The following is a 19,998-nucleotide window of genomic DNA, read 5'->3' on the forward strand; positions in this document are numbered from 1 at the left end:
CAAACCACTGAGAATACAGGCCCAGCCAAGTTAACTAAAAACTGTAACTTTTAAGATGTTCTTCCTTCTTAATTTATGTCTTATTTTTCCTTCCTCTGTTTTATTTTCCATTCCCCTTTTTTCTCTTTTTAGTTATTACATTCTTTTTTCTTGCTTTTGCCTGTTGTTTTTTCCTTATTATTTTCTTAGGTTGCTATTATGTTTTTGTGTGCCTTTTTCTTCTTGCCCCATCTGATGGAGACAGAAACCATGCCCACACAGCTGAGCCACAACTGTATTCTCTTCAGCCCTACTCACTAGACAAAAGCCACTACTACCTCTTGTATCACCTTGTGAACAATAACAGCAGCCAACACCACCAGTCTGTCAGTGTGTTGTACTGTGGTGGCTTGTGCACTCTGTGATGCTGGAAACTATTCCATGACGACTTTAAATACCAGCAGGAGGACCCATTGTGGACAGGCTTCACTGAACTTCAAGACTAAGACAGACTAGGAAGAAGGAGAGGCAAACTACTTCTGAATGTTTGTTGTTTGTTGTTGTTGTTAAGTACTATTGAGTCAATTCCAACTCATTAACAACCCTGTATAGGGTTTCCAAGGAGCAGATGGTGGGTTTGATCTGCTGACCTTGCAGTTCTCAATCCAATGCTGATCCTACAGCACCACACCAGGAGTCTACTGGATGTTTAGCTATGGAAAACCTTATCAATAGCAGTGGAATACTGTCAGATTACACCAGAATATTGAATATTGAAACATGATGAATAACACTAAAATATTAATAAAAAAAAAAAATAGTACCAAATGATGATCCTTTCAGGTTGGAAATCACTCAAAATACGATTGGGGAAGAGCTGCCTCTTCAAAGTGGGCTTGACCTTGACGAGAATTTGAGTAAAGTTTTGGGATTCTTTGCTGATGGGACACAACTCAAAATGAGTAGAAGAATCTTTAAACATCCACTAATAATCAGACAAGGTGCTAATCTAGGAAAATTGAAAGTTGTCAAAAATGAAATGGAGTGCATAAAGACAGATATGCAAGACGTTAGTGTGCTGAAATTCACAATGATATTGGCCATTGTGAATCTAACAATGGCATGGTTTACTATTGAAGTAGGAATGGCGTCACATTCACCATCAAACTGAACATTTCAAGATCTGTCTTGAAGTATAATGTTGTCTGTGATAGGATAATATCCATACACCAACATGAAAGACCAGTTAATACCACAAGTATTCATATTTATGCACCAACCACTAAAACTGTGATGATAAAATTGAAGAATTGGCTCCATATGATACACACTAGATTACAAACCACAAGGTCCATAGTTTGAGCCTGCCAGTTGTTCCGAGGGAGAAAGATGAGACTTTCTGTTCATATGAAGATTTAAAAAGCTAGGAAGCCATATACAGCTTCATTTTCAGTGAGGACTGTCTCAATGGCACTAACAACAATTGTAACCAACTTTTTCAGTCTGAAATCGATCAAACTTCTAATTAAAATGTTTGGATAATTCTGATGATTTGACTACAAAGGTTGAAAACATAGAAGAAGGATCGGTTGTTGGAAAATATGACTTTGGTGAGAGAAACAGTGCTGGAGATCACATGATAGAATTTTATAAGACCAACGACTTCTTCATTACAAATATCTTTTTGAAACAACATAAAAGGTAACTATATAAATAAAATGGACCTCACCAGATGGAATATGCAGCATTAAAGTTGACTACATAAGGAGCTCTGGTAGCGTAGTGGTTACAAATCGGGTTGCAAACCTCAAGTTCAGCAGTTTGAAACTACCAGCTGCTCTGCGGGAGAAAGATGAGGCTTTCTGCTCCGGTAAAGATTTACAGCCTCAGAAACCCTGTATAGGGTCTCTATGGGTTGGAACAGACTCAGTGGCACTTAACAACAACAACAACATCTGTAGAAAAAGACTGTAGAAAAGCTCCATATCATTAGTCAAAACAAGGCTAGGGACAAACTGTAGAACAGAACATCAACTAGTACAATGAAAGTTCAGGCTGAAGCTAAAGAAAATGCGAACAAGTCTGAGTCCTGGTGTGGCACTATAGGATAAGTGCAGGACCACAAAATTGGTTTGAACCAAAAGGAGTTGCTTTGAAAACTCTATATTGGGTTGCTATGTGTCAAAGTTGTAGCGTAGTGGTTACAAATCGGGCTGCGAGCCTCACGGTCAGAAGTTTGAAACTAGCAGCTGTTCGGTGGGAGAAAGATGAGGCTTTCTGCTCCCATAAAGATTTACAGCCTTGGAAACCCTGTACAGGGTCGCTATGAGTCGGAACTGACTCCACGGCACATAACAACAACAACAACATGTGTCAAAGTCAGCTTAACAGGACTTAACAACAGCAATGAGACCCAGAATATGACCTTGAACATATCCCACTTGAATGCAGAGATCATCTGAAGAACAGATTTGATGCATCAGACATTAAAGACTGAAGACAAGAAAAGTTTGCGATGACATCAAGAACATCCTACAAGAAGAAAACAAAAGATCATTAAGAAGACAAGAAGGAAATAGAAGACCAAATGGATGTACGAAGAAACTCTGAAACTTGTTCTCCAGCATAGAGATGCTAAAGCTAATGGAAGAAATGAGGCAAAAGAAATAAACATAGAATATCAAAGGGCAGCTCAAGAAGAAAAAATAAAGTATTATAATGAAATGTGCAAAGACCTGGAGTTAGGAAACCAAATGCTCAGCGTTTCTCGAGCTGAAAGAATTGAGGAAATATTCAAGCCTCAGCTTGAAATATTGAAAGAGTCTATTGACAAAATGTTGAACGATACAGAAAGAATTAAAAGACAATGGAACATCCAAACCATAGGCTCTGAGGATCAGACTTTAGCCACCTAGCAGACATAGCAAACTGTCCCTCACTTGATTATTCAGTTATGTTTGTTAGTAATCGCATACATGAGCCCTGGATATCCACAGATAAATGTAAAAACCTTCCCTAAAAGCTGAGACTGTAAATTCAAAAAAGGCAAAGTTCCCCCCCCCCCAAAAAAAAAAGCTAAAGAGGATAGAGAAAAACACTGTTAACTGATGATGTATGGAGGGGATTATAATCAATGTAATGAAACAAGTCATATGAATGGTTGAATGTGAAACTGATGATGTGCCCTGTAAACTTTCATTCAATCCACAATAAAAACCTTAAAAAAAAAAAAAAGACAATGGAAGGAATACTCAAAGTCACTGTACCAAGAAGAAATGGCTGATGCTTAACCATTTCAAGAAGTAGGTTGCATATGATCAAGAGCCAATGATGCTGAAAAAAGAAGTCTAAAGTGCACTGAAGGAGTTTTCTTCAATTAATAAAGAACAAGGTTCTGGGAACTGATGGCACACAAATTGAAATCGTTCAACAAACTGATGCAATACTGGAGGCACTCATTCAACCATGCCAAGAAATTTGGAAGACAACTACCTGGCCAACTGATTGGATGAGATCTTTATTTGTATCCATTTCAAAGAGAAGTGACCCAATAGAATACAGAAATCATTGGACAATATTAATATCACACGCAAGTAAAAGTATGCTAAAGATAATTCAAAATGGCTGAAACGGTACACTGACAGGGAACTGCTAGAGGTTCAAGTCTCATTCACACAAGGATATGAAATGAGGGACATCATTGCTGATGTCAGATGGATATTTGCTGATGTAGATAATACCAAAAATATGTTTATGTGGGCTTTATTAACTTTGCAAAGGCTTTGGACTGTGTGGATAATGACAAACTATGGATAACATTGTGAAGAATGGGTATTCCAGAACACTTACTAGTTCTCATTAGGAACTTGTACATAGAACAAACAGAACAAACCTGTACATAGAACATCTGTTCAAACAGAACAAGGGGATGTTGAATGGCTTTAAATCAGAAAAGGTGTGCACCAATGTTTTATTCTTTTACCATACTTATCCAATCTTTATACTGAGAAAATAATCTGAAAAGCTGGATTATATGAAGTAGAACATGACATCGGATTGGAGGAAGACTCATTAACAACCTGCGATATGAAAATGGTACAACCTTGCTTGCTGAAAGGGAAGAGGATTTAAAACACTTACTGATGAAGATCAAAGACCACAACCTTCGGTATGGGTTGTATATCAATGTAAAGAAAACAAAAATCCTCACCACTGGACCAATAAAAACATCATGATGTTGTAGTTGTTAATAAGTGTCATAGAGTTGGTACCAACTCATACTGACCCTATGCACAACAGGATGAAACACTACCTGGTCCTGTGCGAACCTCACAGTCATTGCTACATTTGAGCCCATTGCTCCTGCCACTATGCCAATCCATCTCATCAGGTGTCTTCCTCTTTTTCTACAACCTTCCACTTTACCAAGCATAATGCCCTTTTCCAGGGACTGGTCCTTCCTGGTAATATGTCTCAAGTATGAGAGATGAAGTTTGGCCATCCTGGCTTCCAAGTAGTATTCTGGCTCTGCTTCATCCAAACCAGAATGGTTTGTTCTTTTGGCAGCCCATGGTACTTTCAATATTCTCCTCCAACACCATAACTCAAATGCATCAATTCTTCTACGGTCTTCCTTACTCACTGTCCAGCTTTCACATGCATATAAGGTTACTGAAAATATCATGGCTTGGGTCAGGTGCACCTTAGTCCTCAAACTGACATCTTTGCTCTCAACACTTTAAAGAGGTCTTGTGCAGCAGATTTACCTAATGCAATACGTCATTTGATTTCTTGACTGCTTCTTCCATGAGTGTTGATGGTTGATCTGAGCAAAATGAGGTCTTTGACAGCTTCAATGTTTTGTCCATTTATCTTGATGCTATTTATTGGTCCAGTGATGAGGATTTTTGTTTTCTTTACATCAAGATGCAATCCATACTGAAGTCTTTGATCTTCATCAGTAAGTGTTTTAAGTCCTCTTCACTTTCAGTAAGCAAGGTTGTATCATCTGCATATTGCAGGTTGTTAATAAGTCTTTCTCCAGTCCTGATGCCTTGTTTTTCTTCAGATAATCTAGCTTCTCAGAGTGCTCAGCATACAGATTGTGTAAGTATGGTGAAAGAATGGAACCCTGGCATAAACGTTTCCTAATTTAAAACCATTCGACGTTTCCTTGTTATTTTCAATCTATTGCCTCTTGTACAGGTTCTTCATGAGCACAATTAAGTGTTCCAGAATATTCATTCTCCACAATGTTGTCCATAGCTTGTCATGATGCACACAATCTAAAGGCTTTCCATCGTCAATAAAACACAGGTAAACATCTTTCTGGTATTCTCTGCTTTCAGCCAAGATTCATCTGATGTCAACAATGATATTCTTTGTTCCATTTGTTGTCTGAATCCAGCTTGAATCTCTGGAAGTTCTCTGCCAATGTATTGTTGAAGCCATTTTAAAATTACCTTTAGCAAAATTTTACTTGAATGAGATATTAATGATATTGTTCCATGGTTTTCACATTCTGTTGGGTCACCTTTCTTTGGAATGGACACAAATATGGATCTCTTCCAATCAGATGGCCAGGTAGCTATCTTCAAAATTTCTTGGCATAAATAAATGAGTGTCTCCAGTACTGCATCAGTTTGTGAAATATTTTCATTTGTATTCTAACAATTCCTGGAACCTTGTTCTTTACCAGTGCCCTCAATGCACGTTGGACTTCTTCCTTCGGTACTGTTGGCTCTTGATCATATGCTACCTCTTCAAATGGTTGAACATAGACCATTTCTTTTTGGTATGGTGACTGTGTATTCCTTCCATCTTCTTATGATGCTTTCTACATCATTCAGAATTTGTCCATAGAATCCCTTATGGTAAATATAGAAAATATTGAAGTTGTCAAAGACTTCATTTAGCTTGGAACCACCAACAATAATCATGGAAGCAGCAATCAAGAAATCTAATGATGTATTACATTAGACATATCTGCTGCACAAAACCTCTTTAAAGTGTTCAAGAGCAAAGATGTCAGCTTGAGGACTAAAGTTTGCCTGACCCAAGCTATGGTATTTTCAATAACCTCATATGCATGTGAAAGTTGGACAGTGAATTAAGAAGACCATAGAAAAATCACTGCATTTGAGCTATGGTGTTGCAGAAGAATATCAAAAGTACAATGGAGTGCCGTAAGAATAAACAAATACATTTTGGAAGAAGTACAGCTAGAACAGCTTCTTTTGATGCCTTCTTCATCATTGAATATTTTGCCCAAGGAGTCCTTCAATATTGCAAATCAAGGCTTGAATTTTTCTTCAGTTACTTTAGCTTGAGAAATACTGAGCTATACAGTGTCAAAACATATAGACTCTCAGAGTACACAGAAACACAAGACCAAGTGAAGTGGTAATGTGGTATTTGAGAGTAGACTTACATCTCTTATACATACAAATGGCGCATTCTAGGGCATACGCCAAAAATGGAATCATATAAAAGGCTCAATTAAAACTAGACATAGAAGAGAGAAAGGCAAAGGAAAAGAAAAGAGAGAAAAAGATTAGCAATGAATAGAAAACGATTACAAATATATGGTAGATATGAATTCAGCCCTATTAGCAATCACTGTAAATGTGAACGGTCTAAAAACAGTAATGAAATGTAGAGAGTATCAGAGTGCATAGAAAAACAAGGCCCAAATATATGTTATCTTCAAGAAACCCATTTTAAATATGAAGACACGAACACATTAACAAAGGCTAGTGAAAGATATACTATACCAACCCTAATCACAAGGAAGCTGAAGCCGTGTATATTATTTTCAGAGCAAGTGTTATTATCAAGGATAATGACAGGCATTATATAATCACAAAGAGATTAATTCTCCAAGAAGACACAACCATCGTGATGTGCATGTGCTTAAAATGCAGCATCAAAATACTTGAGGTAAAGCTTCAAGAAGAAATATACATATTTACTATGGTAGGGAAGACAGTTACCCTCTTTTACCAGTAACTGACAGATCCACCCAGCCAGAAACCAGTCAGGATGTGGCTGACCTGAACACCATCAGGAACCCTTGGATCTGGGAGACATTTATAGGATCTCCCTCCCACAAGAGCAGAGTGTACATTCCTTCCAATCACATGGTCCATTTTGCAGGTTTTCCCCAGTTTCATGGGAGATGTGTCACGTGAGGGAGCCCTTCCCTCGTGAATATCCCAAATGTGACGTAAGCTTTGACTCTAGTTCTTGCCCAGGTGTGTACCTGAGTGCATGGATGCATGCAGCTGATGTGTGCAGCATGTGTGTGCAGACATGTATGTGTAAATATATGAGTGTGCACACGAGAGTGCTTAAGGGTGCATTGTTGTTGTTAAGTGCTGTCCAGTCGGTTCAGACTCATAGTGACCCTGTATAGGGTTTCTGAGGGGCACCTGGTGGGTTTGAACTGCTGACCTTGTGGTTCACAGTCCAGTACTGATCCAGAAGCCCTAAGTATGTATGACTGCATGTATGTGAGTATGTGCAAGTGAGTATGTGCATGGGTGTGTGTGGGTGCATCTGAGGTGCACATGGGTGTGCATCAGTGTGTGGCTCCATGTATGGGAGCGTGTGTATAGGGGTACTTGGCTAGGCTGGTCAGAGAAGCCTTCTTTGAATATATGGCCGGTTAAGGCCTGGGAAAGACATTTCAGGAGCGAAGAGCCAGAAACCTGGGGTCACGAAAGTGTTAGAAGTATTTCAGAATTAGTCACCAGGGCAGGTTTTTCCTCTTCAAGTTCTGCGGTGGATGTTGGTAGTGATGGCATGGAAGTAGCGATGCATTTGCCTGAATCCCGGCCTCAGGGTGGGCGTCCCTGGGGTCAGCTGTACTGAGGAAGTCTCCTGAAGGACCGTGCTGGGGGAGAGCCTTTGTTTCCCTTCCCTGCTGGCTCCGCTGTACGCCCATCCTCAGGAAGAAACCAGAAAGAGCTAGGAATGGAAACGGCCTCATCGTGCAAAATATTAATAGAAAGAAGACAGAAAAAATCGCCCCAGTTGTGAGCTAGGCTCAGTATGGGTGCTTTGTCGGCCTCTGGACTTTTCTCTTGAGTGTTGTTGTTGTTGTTGTTGTTGTTCTTAGGTGTCACTGAGTCAGTCCCAGGACGACCCCATGCACATGGGGACAAAACGCTGCCCTGGCACCATCCCCATGAACGCGTGTGGATCGGACTCTTGTGGTCTACAGGGTTTATATTGTCTTGTTTTCTGCAGGGGATCATCAGGACTTTCTTCCTCATCTCACTTAGTCTGGAAGCCCCAATGAAACTTGTTCAGAATCACAGCAACACACACGTCTCTGGACCAACGGATGGCGACTGCACATGAGCTGCACTGGCCGGGACTCGAACCTGGGTCTCCCACATGGAAGGTGAGAAATTTACCACTGAAACACTCAGGTCTAATTTTTCACAGGTGGCCGTCAATCTGTTCTGTGGAGCGCTCTATGTGTGGTAGGTACTGTCTGGTTCGTGGTTTTGTAGAATTGCTTGTAAAATATTTGGGGCTAGTGTTTTTTCCCAAGAGAGCACAATCTAGAATGATAGTATTGTATTTTTAAACAGGAGCGTTTATCCGGCAATATGTAAGAATTGATTGTCCAATGGACTTGGGGAGAAGATGCAAATCTCGCTGCTATTTCTAAACTAGCCACCAGAGGGCGATGCTGTGTTTGCACATATTTCTAGCTCAAACACATTTTCAGCGTAAACAACTCTATTTTTAAGAAGATACGTGTGCTTCCTATGATTTCGGGATCCGACTGAAAAAAATGTATGCACATATTGAAGTTAATACGTAGAGTGAGAAAAGGAAACGCAGCCCATCTGAGTTTTAAAGAAACTGAGAAATACCATCATCATCAATCCAGAAAAAGAACATCACTTTACTTGTTTGTGGTTGTTAGGTGTCATCGAGTCGGTGCAGACTCATAGCGACCTTATGCACAGCAGAGCAAAACACTGCCCTATCCTGGGCCAACCTCACTACTGTTGCCAAGCTTGAGTTTTGAGTGCCTTCCAACCTGAAGGGTTAATTTTCCTGCACTATATCTGACAGTGTTTCTCTGCTATTCATAAGGTTTTCAGTGACGAAATATTTGGAAGTAATTCGTCACTCCTTCTTCCTAGTCTGTCTTTGTCTGGAAGCTCATCTGAAACCTGTCCACCATGGGTGACCCTGCTGGTATTTAAAATACCGGTGGCATAGCTTCCAGAATCACAGCAACTCACAAGCCACCACAGCACGACAAACTGACAGATGAGTGGTGGATTTTACTTGTTTGTTGTTGTAGTTAAGTGCCATCAAATCGATTCCGACCCAGAGCGACCCTCTATAGGGTTTCCAAGAAGCAGCTGGTAAGTTTGAACCACCGACCTTGCAGTTCAAACGACTTTGCAGTCTGACTTGTAGCCACCTGTAATTCCCCACTTCCGTGGTGGGGTGTTTTCTGGGCACATACTCTATTTACTGTTTCATCGGACAATAATTTCATAATCTAATTTTCCAGTGATAGATTGGAAAGGTATTGCTGTCTGAAAAAAATTTAATTTTTGGTTTTGCAAACCATCATGGTATTGTCATATAAATGTTTAGATTTGCTGATCAATCGGGCAAATTTCAGTCAAGTATTTTCACATATGTGCTGTCAAATTTCAAGGCATCAACATTTCTTTTTTGGTACAGTCTCTAATTTTACCACCACCTAGAGTCCTGGTGTGGCATTGTAGTATAAGCACTGGACTGCTAACCACATAATTGGTGGTTCAAACCCACCAGCCACTCCTTGGAAACCCCTGTGCAGGGTCATTATGAGTTGGAACTGACATGATGTCACACAACACCACCAACAGGCTGTCAGTCTGTCCTACTGTGGTGGCTTGTGTGCTGTGCTGACATTAGAAGCTATGTCAGTGGTATTTCAAACATGGTGGATGGACTTCGGTGGAGCTCCTTACTAAAACAGACTAGAAAGAAGGTCCTGGTGGTTTTACGTCTGTAAATTAGCCAATGAAAACCCTGTGGACTACAGCAGAAGGTTGTCTGACACACGGCTGGGAGATGAGCCCCTGGGTTGGAGACCACTCAAACTACACAGTGGGCTGGTATGGGCTCATGATAGTGAGAATGGTGCCAGACCAGGCAGCTTCATTCAGGTGGGCTTTGGGTTGTCATGAGTCCAAGCTGAGACATCATGGAAATTAACAACAAAACAACTTTATTTTAAATACTCTTTTAATCAAGTCAAAGTGACCTGTAAGTGCTAGGAGTTAGGAGTTCGCTTGTAACTGCAAGGTCGGTGGTTCAAACCCACCAGCTGCTCTGTGGGTGAAATACGAGTCTGTCTGCTTCTGTAAAGATTTGCAGTCTCGAAAATCCTGTTTAGAGTCACGATGAATCATAATCATGGAATGTTTTTTATTCATTCTTTCATCCACCCGTTTTTGATGGATGTTCTTGTTGTATTAGACGGTCATGTGTTCTATGTAATTGTTGTTACTAAGTACTGCCAAATAGTTTCTGACACATCCTGACTCTGTATAAGGTTTCCAAGGTGGGTTTGAACCGCCGACTTTGAGGTTAGCAGTCCAATGCTTACCCTATAATACCACACCAGGATTCCATGTTATCATTAACAGTATCCTATTTCATGCCAAATCAGCAAGAAATGTCTTTTCCCAAAATACTTAAATGATTCCTGATTATTTATGAATCAAATTATTGAATAATTCATAAGCCTATCTGTTACTGCTAGGGAGCTCTGATAATGTAGTGGTTACGAATCGGGCTGCGAACCTCAGGGTCAGCAGTTTGAAACTACCAGCTGTTCTGCGTGAGAAAGATGAGACTTCCTGCTCCCATAAAGATTTACAGCCCCCGTTATGAGTCAGAACCGACTCCACGGCACATAACAACAACAACATCTGTTACTGCTATTTGAGATGTATACCCTCTTCTCAATGAATTCTGTTGCTGACATCATCTGAAAGTTTTGTTACAGTTTGCACATTGATGTCAGAGTATTTCCAATCAATTTTATTATTTGCTTTTATCACATTTATTTCATATCCAGTTAACTTTTATGGAAATGCACCATTAGATCTTTAATGTATTATTTACTTATCATTTTACTTTTGTAAAAATACATAGCCCCTTTTTTGGTGGGGGGGGCTCTTTTTTTTAATTTGTAAATCCACATTTTTAAGAATCTTTTTATTGTGAATTGAGTGAAGGTTTACAGAGCAGACGAATTTTCCATTCAATGATTCAGACACATTCTGTTCCAATTCATTGCCTGCAATCCCCACAATGGAACATCACTGCCCTCTGGACCTGAAAGAGCTCCTTCTGAAACAGATCCTGACCTTAGTCACCAATAGGGCCTGTAGGGATTACTTCCAGATCAGGTGCCCTGGCCATACATAATACCTGAGCCTACAGGAACACCATCAAGGGCTGGGCATGCCACCCTCTCAGCCCTCCCCCCATCTCCTCCTGAGCTCCTTGGTTGACAGAGCATGCCAGTCTATACTGAGTCCTCTGCTCCCATGATTTTCTCCCCTCTGGCCCTGCACTAGGTTTTTCCTATGTTTTCTTTCTTCCTCCTTTTTCTTCTCTCTCCCTTCTTTTTTTTTTTTATCATTTCTTTTCCTGCTTTATTCTTTTCTTAGGTTTCTTTCCTCCCTTCCTCTTCTTTCTTTTCTACTCTTGATTTTTCTCCACTGTTCTCTTATATTTTTCTCTTTCTTCCCTCTTCCTATTTTATTTATTATGTTTTTCCTTTCTTTTTATTTTCTCCCCCTGATTTTCTCTCTCTTTTTTCACTCGTTTTGGTTATGTGGTTTTTTTTTTCTCCTGTATTCTTTCCTTTTCTTCTTCTTTTTTTTTGCTGTTTGTTTCTCATATATGTGTTTTCTTCTTGCCCCATTTGAGGGGAGAAACAATGATGTCTGTACAGCCCAGTCAGCCACAGCTGTATCTCCTGCAGTCCCACTCACAAGGTAAGAGCCACTACCAGTTCCTGTACCACCTGATCAATGATAGACAGCAGCCAACACCAGCCAAACCACTGCTAAGACTTCCAAAACAATATTGACTAGACGTGGCGACAAAGGGCATTCTTGTCTGTTTCCTGTTTACAGAGGGAAGGCTTTTAGTTTCTCTCCATTGAGAGTGTATAGGCTGTTGGTTTTGTATATATGCTCTAAATTATGTTGAGGAATTTCCCTTCAATTCCCACATCGTTGAGTGTTTTCATCAGGAATGGATGTTGGATTTTGACAAATGCCTTTTCTGCATCAATTGATCTGATCATATCTTCTTTTTTCCTTTTTTCTTATGTATATGGTGGATTACATCGGTTGTTTTTCTCATGAACCATCCTTGCATCTCTGATATGAATACCACTTGTCATGATGTATTACTTTTTTGAAATGTTGCTGGATTTTGTTGACTAGAATTTTGTTGAGAATTTTTGCATTTATGTTCATGAGGGATATTGCTCTATAATTTTGTTTCTTAGTGATGGTTTTCCCTGCTTTTGGTATGAGGGTTATGCTTGCTTCATAAAATGTATTAGGAAGTTTGCCATCCTCTTCTATCTTCTGGAATAAATTTGAGTAGAATGGGTAAGAGCTCTTCCCTGAATGCTTGGTAAAACTCACCAGTGAAGCCATCTGGACCTGGACTTTTTTTGGTTGGGAGTTTTTTGATTACCTGATCAATGTCTTCTTTATATACCTGCCTAAACACCAAGCTGGGCACATGATTCCTTCCTGGTTCCTTGTGTGCTATCTCTTTAGAGGAACAGCTTGTTTGTTTCCTTAAATCCATTGATTGCTGTTGATTTGATCCTCCATTCTCTTAGAATTCTGTATTTGGACTCTTTCTCACTTTGCATATTTCTTGTACAAATAAATAGTTCCAAGAGTTAAGGTGTTTCTGATTATCACTGACAGCTGTCTGCCTGCTTTCTTTAGTCACATGCAATAACAATCATTAGAGGAAAACATCATGCTTGGTGAAGTAGAGGGTCAACAACAAAAGAGGGAACCCCACCATGAGATAGAGTAACACGGTGGCTACAAAAACAGAGTCAATCATACTAACATAATGAAGGTGGTGCAGAACCAGGCAATGTTTCTTTCTGTTATTCATGAGGTTATCATGTATGAGTCAACTTGATGGTCACCACGGCCGCCAATTGACAGATTAGAGAATTGCTTCCATACAACTTCCCTTTATGTGTCATAATGATCTTATTTAATTTCAGTAGTTTAATTTTAAAATTAGGTCATGGTACCAAATATATATATCAAAATTTGAAAGCTTAACAGCAAAATGACCAAGTCATAAAATGAGAAAAGGACTTGACATTTTATCAAACAGAACATTCAGAGGGCCGCTAAACACATGAAAAGATGTTGAGTATCATTAGCCATCGTTGTTGTTAAAGTGCTGTTCAGTTTGTTCCGACTCATAGTGACTCTGTATAAGGTTCCTAAGGAGCAGTTGGTGGATTTGAACTGCCAACCCTGCCATTAACTGTCCAGTGCTTATCCTACAGCACCACACCAGGACGCAAATCAAAACCAAGGGTGCTGGTTCCTACACAAGACAAGACAAAACAAAACAAAAAAACTCTAAAAATAGAAGTACCATATGTGCTAGCATTACTGCTATTAAGTACATACCCAAAAATCTTGAAAGCAGAGACTCAAGACACTTGTACATCAATGTTCATTTCAACACTATTCACAGTAATCCAAAGTGGAAAAAAACTTAACCGCCCATCAACAGATGAAAGGATAAACAAAATCTGGTGCAGATATAAAATGGGATTCTACTCAGTCAGTAGGAGAAATGAAGTCTTGATACAGTATGGCTGGAGCTTGAAGACACTCTTGTTAGTTGTCATCAAATTGGGTTCTATGTCCAACAGAACACAACACTGCCCGGTCCTGTGTCATCATCATTTGTTATGTTTGGGCCTATTTCCCCAGCTACTGTGTCAATTCAATTCATTGATAGTGTTTCTCTTTTTCTCTGACCCTCCACTTTTCCAAGCCTGGTGTCATTCTCAAGCGACTGGTCCCTCCTGACAACATGTCCAAAGTAAACAAGACAAAGTTTTGCCATCTTTGCTTCTAAGGAGTCTTCTGGTTGTCCATCCAAGACAGATTTGTTTGTTCTTCTGGTAGTCTTTCAGTATTCTTCTCCAAGACCTAATTCAAATGCATCAACTCTTCTCCCATCTTCCTTATTCATGAAGACATGTATTCTGAAAAACGTTTTTCCTGAAGACATTATTCTGAATGAAATTAACAGTTCACAAAAGGACAGATATGGTACAACATCACTTACATAAAAAGACAAGAAAAGGAAAATGTATAGAGACCAAAACTTATTAGTAGTCGCCAGGCATAGAAGAGAGCAGACAAAAGGGTTAAGGTGATGGGATGATCACACTGACCAAGGAGAGAGTTGCACAGCGAATCTTGTAATTTCTGTCAATAAGCTGTTGTTGTTGGGTGTCAAGTGTTAGTCAGCACCCAGTCAGAGCTACTGTATGTTCAACAGAACAAAACACTGGCAGTTCCTGAACTGTCTTCTCATTCCTTGCTATGTTTGAGCCCATTGCTACAGCCACCATATCAATTAATGTCATTGAGAGTCTTCCTCTTTTTTTGTTGATCCTCCTCTTTACCAAGCATGATGTCTTTCTCCAGGGAATGGTCCCTCCTGAAAATATTCACTAACTATTTAAGATAAAGTCTCACTATCCTCACTTCTAAGGAAAATTCTGACTGTACTGCTTCCAACACAGATTTGTTTGTTTTTCTGGGAGTCCATGGTTATACTTAATATTCTTCAACAATTCCGTAATGCAAATATGTCAATTCTTTTGTTGTTGTTTTCTTATTCATTGTCAGCTCTTACAGGCATATGAGGCGATTGAAAATATTATGGCTGGAGTCAGGCACTCCTTAGTCTTCAATGTGACATCTTTTTTTTTTTTTTAACACTTCAAAGAGGTGTTTTGCAGGCAATTTCCTCAATGTATTATCATTTAATTTATTGATTGCTGCTTCCATGGGAGTTGATTTTGGATCCAAGTAAAATTAAATTCTTTGTAACTTCAATCCTTTTTCCATTTATTGAGATGTTGCTTATTGGTCCAGTGGGGAAGATTTTTTTAAAATTTTTAATGTTTGTGATGCAATCCACACGAAATGCTGTAGTCTTTGATCTTCATCAATAAGTGTTTCAAGTTTTTTATTTTCCAGTCAATAAGATTATGTCATCCACATATCATAGATGGAAAAATAAACCTTCCTCCAGTCCTGATGCTAAGGGACTTCTTCATACAGTTCAGCTCCTTGGATTATTTGCATAGCATTCAAATTGAATAATATTGGGGAAAGGGTACAAACTCTCCTAATTTTAAATGACAGAAATCCCATGTTTTTTTCAAAATACTGTCTCTTGGTCTATGTACAGGTTCCACATGAGCACAAATAACTGTTCTGGAATTTCTATTCTTTGAAATGTTATCCATAATTTGCTATGATCCACACAGTCACATGCGTTTGCATAGTCAATAATTCACAGGTAAGTATCTTTCTGGCATTCTCTGCTTTCAGCAAAGATCCATCTGATATCAGCAATGATGTCCCATATTATACATTCTCTTCTGTATTTGGTTTGAATTTAAGGCAGATCCCTTTTGATGTATGGAAACAATCATTTTATAATTATCTTCAGCAAAAATTTACATGCATCTGATGATAGTAATGTGTGCAATGATTCCCACATTCTGTTGGGTCACAGCAATTGAATGGCTAAAAAAATCTAATCTATTAACTATGTAGATTTTCATCAAAAAAGTTGGTCAGCTGACACTGTACAGCTTTCCTTGGAAGTTCTGGAATTGGACCTCATTGACTTGGTGGTCAATTTCAGGCTTCGGTCATTCAGTGTAGCCGACTGATTGTTAACACCAGTTCAAATGTCCAGTCCACCGGAGCTGCAATCCTGAGTCAAGGCCCCCATGGACACAACTGGCCTAAACCTTCCTTGTTTTTTATTTGTTACATTCTCAACGCTTGATCAATTTAGTGACAGCCTGTACCTTCTTTGGCGTGAAGCCGTTCCCACCCAGGAGAAACATCTTCATCTCCACGTGAATTGTTGTTGGTACTAGTTGCTGTGGTCTTGCCCATCCTCACCATCGTTGGTCCTATTGTGTCACTCCATGCTGTGGATGGAGGCTGTTCCTCATTTCACTGGTCTTCTCTTTACGAAACCTCTTGTTCTTTTCTAGCTACTCATCTTTCTAGCTACTAATGATGTATCCAATGCAAGTGAGCAGTAGTCTCGCTATCCTCTCTTCCAAGGAATGTTTCAGTTTTAACATGAGCTGTACTGGAATATAAATCCTCCGTGGGCTTAGGGATGAGGGGTCTTCCTAGAGAGAAGCTACTGCAGGGGAAGCCATTGGAAGGTTTGTGTATGAAATAATCTGCATTCCTCTGCTGAGGGTGTCTAGAGTGGCAGGAGAGGCTTTTCCTGCCCACAAAGAAGCTCCAGGGAAATTCAGGGATTCTTAGCTCATCTGTGTCTACCATAATGATTCCTGCCAGAAATTTCAAAGCCATATTCCTTACAATTACTGTTCTAAAGAGGTTGCTGTAAGGTTGTGTGTGGTCACTTGCTGCTAGATCTCTGTATGTCTTAAAATTGTACCTTTGGAACCACCCACACTAATTTGTAAAGATTCCTACATATTTTTAGAAGCTCTGCTTTTCCACCTGTTTCAAGTTGAGAATTCATGAATTTGGATTTGTCCTTTTCCTTTTCTAGTTTGCAGAATAGTCAGATATAACCACCTGACCCTCCTTTTTAAAAATAGTAAAAATATTTATGATAAGGCTACAAAAAGTTCTTGGAAAATTCTATTATCTTTTAATTCTATCTTCCATGAACTTGTTGAAGCCCTTTGCTATAACACAACACTTGTCGATTTCACATTGCTCATGTGTATCATTCAGTGACAACAATGATATTAATCATGTTGTGCAAACATCACCAATATCCACTGACACATTTTCACCACGATAAATGGAAACTGAATATTTTCTCAACAATGGCACTCCCTTTCCCCTCAAACCCTGCCCTAGTGACCACACACACACGCGCGCGCGCACACACATTAGTCTCTGTACATTTGCTTATCCTAACTACTTGTGTGTGAAATCCTACAATCTTTGTTCCTTGGTGGTTGATTTACTTCACTCACTATGGTTAAATGAGGACTGTAGTATGTCTCAGGGCTTCATTTCTCTTGATAGCTGAACAATGTTCAGCTTGTATATGTTTACCACGTTTTTGGTCATTCATATTTGATAAACATCTGGTTTGTTTCTCTCTCTGCCTGTGCACTCACACGTACTCACACACTCATCTCTAGTGTTAAAGAGATTCAAGATCAGAGAAATTGAATCAATTCAGTGGACCATGATTAGGCAATGACCATCTCAAGCGTCTGCCATTGAATAGATTCCAACCTATGGTGACCTCAACTTGAGGTGACCTCTGGTGTGTCAGAGTAGAACTGTGCTCCTCTGGGTTTTCAGCTGCTGATTTTTCATCAAAAGATTCCACTTATGGTGCTCCCTTAAAAGTCAGAGTAGAACTGTGCTCCACAAGATTTTCAGCTGCTGATTTTTCATAAGTAGATTCAACTGATGATGCCACGTGTGTATCAGAGTAGAACTGTGCCCCCCCCCACAGGGTTCTCAGTGGATGAGTTTTCATAAGTAGATCCCACTCATGGTGCCACGTGTGTATCAGAGTAGAACTGTGCTCCACAGGGTTCTCAGTGGATGAGTTTTCATAAGTAGATCCCACTCATGGTGCCACGTGTGTATCAGACTAGAACTGTGCTCCACAGGGTTCTCAGTGGATGAGTTTTCATAAGTAGATTCCACTCATGGTGCCACATATGTGTCAGAGTAGAACTGTGTTCCACAAGGTTCTTCGTGGATGATTTTCATAAGATGATTCCACTCACGGTGCCCCGTGAGTGTCAGAGTAGAACTGTGCCCACAGGGTTTAATTTGTTCCCCTCTCTGGTGTTAACTTTTCTCCATATAGACCTGAATATTGGCTGAATATTGAACTACAAGAACAAGTTCACTTCAAGACCTGAAAGATGTTTAAGGGTCATACTCTCTGGGGTTTTACCATTCTCTTTATGACCAGTAAGTCTTTTTAATTTTGTTTTTAATGATTTTGAATTTTCCTCAAATTTTTATCCCACCCTATCCAAACTGTCCTCATGTGATCCTTTTCAGAGCTGTAAGCTGTACTAATGGATTACTACTATTCATAAGATTTTTCAATACTTAATTCTTCAGTCAGTAGATTGACAAACTTTCCTATCAAAGTGGCTCTGAGTGAACTTGAACTTCCAGCCTATCAGTTAGCAGCCAAGCATTTAGAAGTTTGCATCACTCAGGGGCTTCACCCAGGGGCTCCCAGAGAGAAGGTGTTGTAGTGGTGATTAAATAGAAGCAGTAAGATAAGAATTACATTGAGAAGAGAATTCATGGGTGATATGTATTTATTTAAAGTAATCACAAGGTTAAGAGTGGACCATAATCAACAAGAGATTTGGAGATGGCAGCAGAAGCTTTCCTGAGGGACAGAAGAGGAGCTAGAACATTCTGTAAGAGGGAGGTAAGCCAGGAAGGAGAATGCCACTTCCATTTCTGAAATCATCCAGAGGAGATGAAGGATGGGGAGGATCACATGCCCCTCTCACAGGTCTTGGGGCAGGCTTTTCCTATGTGAACTCTCCAGTTTCCACACTGCAGAGTAGATGAGCCCAGAGCTGTGCCTCAGGGGTTTAGAACTAGGGTGGGTTTCTGCACAAAGCATCTGGTCCACAGGTGCCACTGAGGACTGTGGTGAAGCTCAGATCTTGCACTGGCAGCAGACAGGGACACAGCAGCAGGACTGACCACATCCTGAAGAGCAGCAGCAAGGCTTGCAGCAGCTGGACTGACAACAACAGGGCTTGCAGCAGCTGGACTGGCAGCAACAGGGTTGACAACAGCCAGAAGAGCAGCTGCAAGGTTTGCAACAGCTGGACTGACAGCAGGACTGTCCACAGCCTGAGGAGCAGCCACAAGGTTTGCAACAGCTGGACTGACAGCAACAGGGCTTGCAGCAGCTGGACTGACAGCAGGACTGTCCACAATCCGAGGAACAGCAGCAGGGCTTGCAGCAGCTCGACTGGCAGCATCCACAAGAGTCACATCCCCCCTTGCAGCCCCCACAGGAACCACAGCCCCCCTTACAGCCCCCACAAGAGCCACAACCCCCCTTGGAGCCTCCACAGGACCCACAGCCCCCCTTGGATCCCCCACAAGATCCACAGCCCCCCTTGGAGCCCCCACAGGAGCCACAGCTGGAGCAGGAACAGGCTGGCACACAGCAGCACACGGGCTTACAGCAGCAAACAGGCACACAACAGCTGGAGCTGCAGCCCCCACAGCCTCCACAGCTGGAGCCACAGCCTCCACAGCTGGAGCCACAGCCTCCACAGCCTCCAGAACAGCCACAGCAGCCCATGATTCTGGTGAGTTGAGGATGGAGTTGGTTAGAGTAGTAGATAGTGAGTGAAGAGGTTTTGATATGGAGTCCCTTCTGCTGGGAGGGCTTATATACCTGACCAGGCATCAGGTTTGATGTGGACACAGGTCCCTTCCTAGTGTCTATTTTTGTACTTTCCCCAGAAGAGTGTATGCCATTTAAAAATAGTGAAAACATGACTTAACCTTGTGACACATCTCCTTATTCCTTGTTTTCATTTCCAGACTTTCAGGTGCAACTCCTTTCACCCTTTAGAATGAGGTTTGGATCTGTTTCTGCCATTCCCATTCCTTCACAATTTTCCACAGGGAATTCCACAGAGCAATC

The 19,998-nt window shown here is 40.5% G+C and overlaps 1 pseudogene; it reads left to right on the top strand.

The window, feature by feature from the left end:
* Positions 1-8,326: 8,326 nt before the first annotated feature.
* On the top strand, positions 8,327-19,682 carry LOC102830568 (annotated as a pseudogene).
* Positions 19,683-19,998: the final 316 nt, after the last annotated feature.

Source organism: Chrysochloris asiatica, unplaced genomic scaffold, assembly GCF_000296735.1.
Source record: "Chrysochloris asiatica unplaced genomic scaffold, ChrAsi1.0 scaffold00040, whole genome shotgun sequence".
Lineage (NCBI taxonomy): Eukaryota > Metazoa > Chordata > Mammalia > Afrosoricida > Chrysochloridae > Chrysochloris > Chrysochloris asiatica.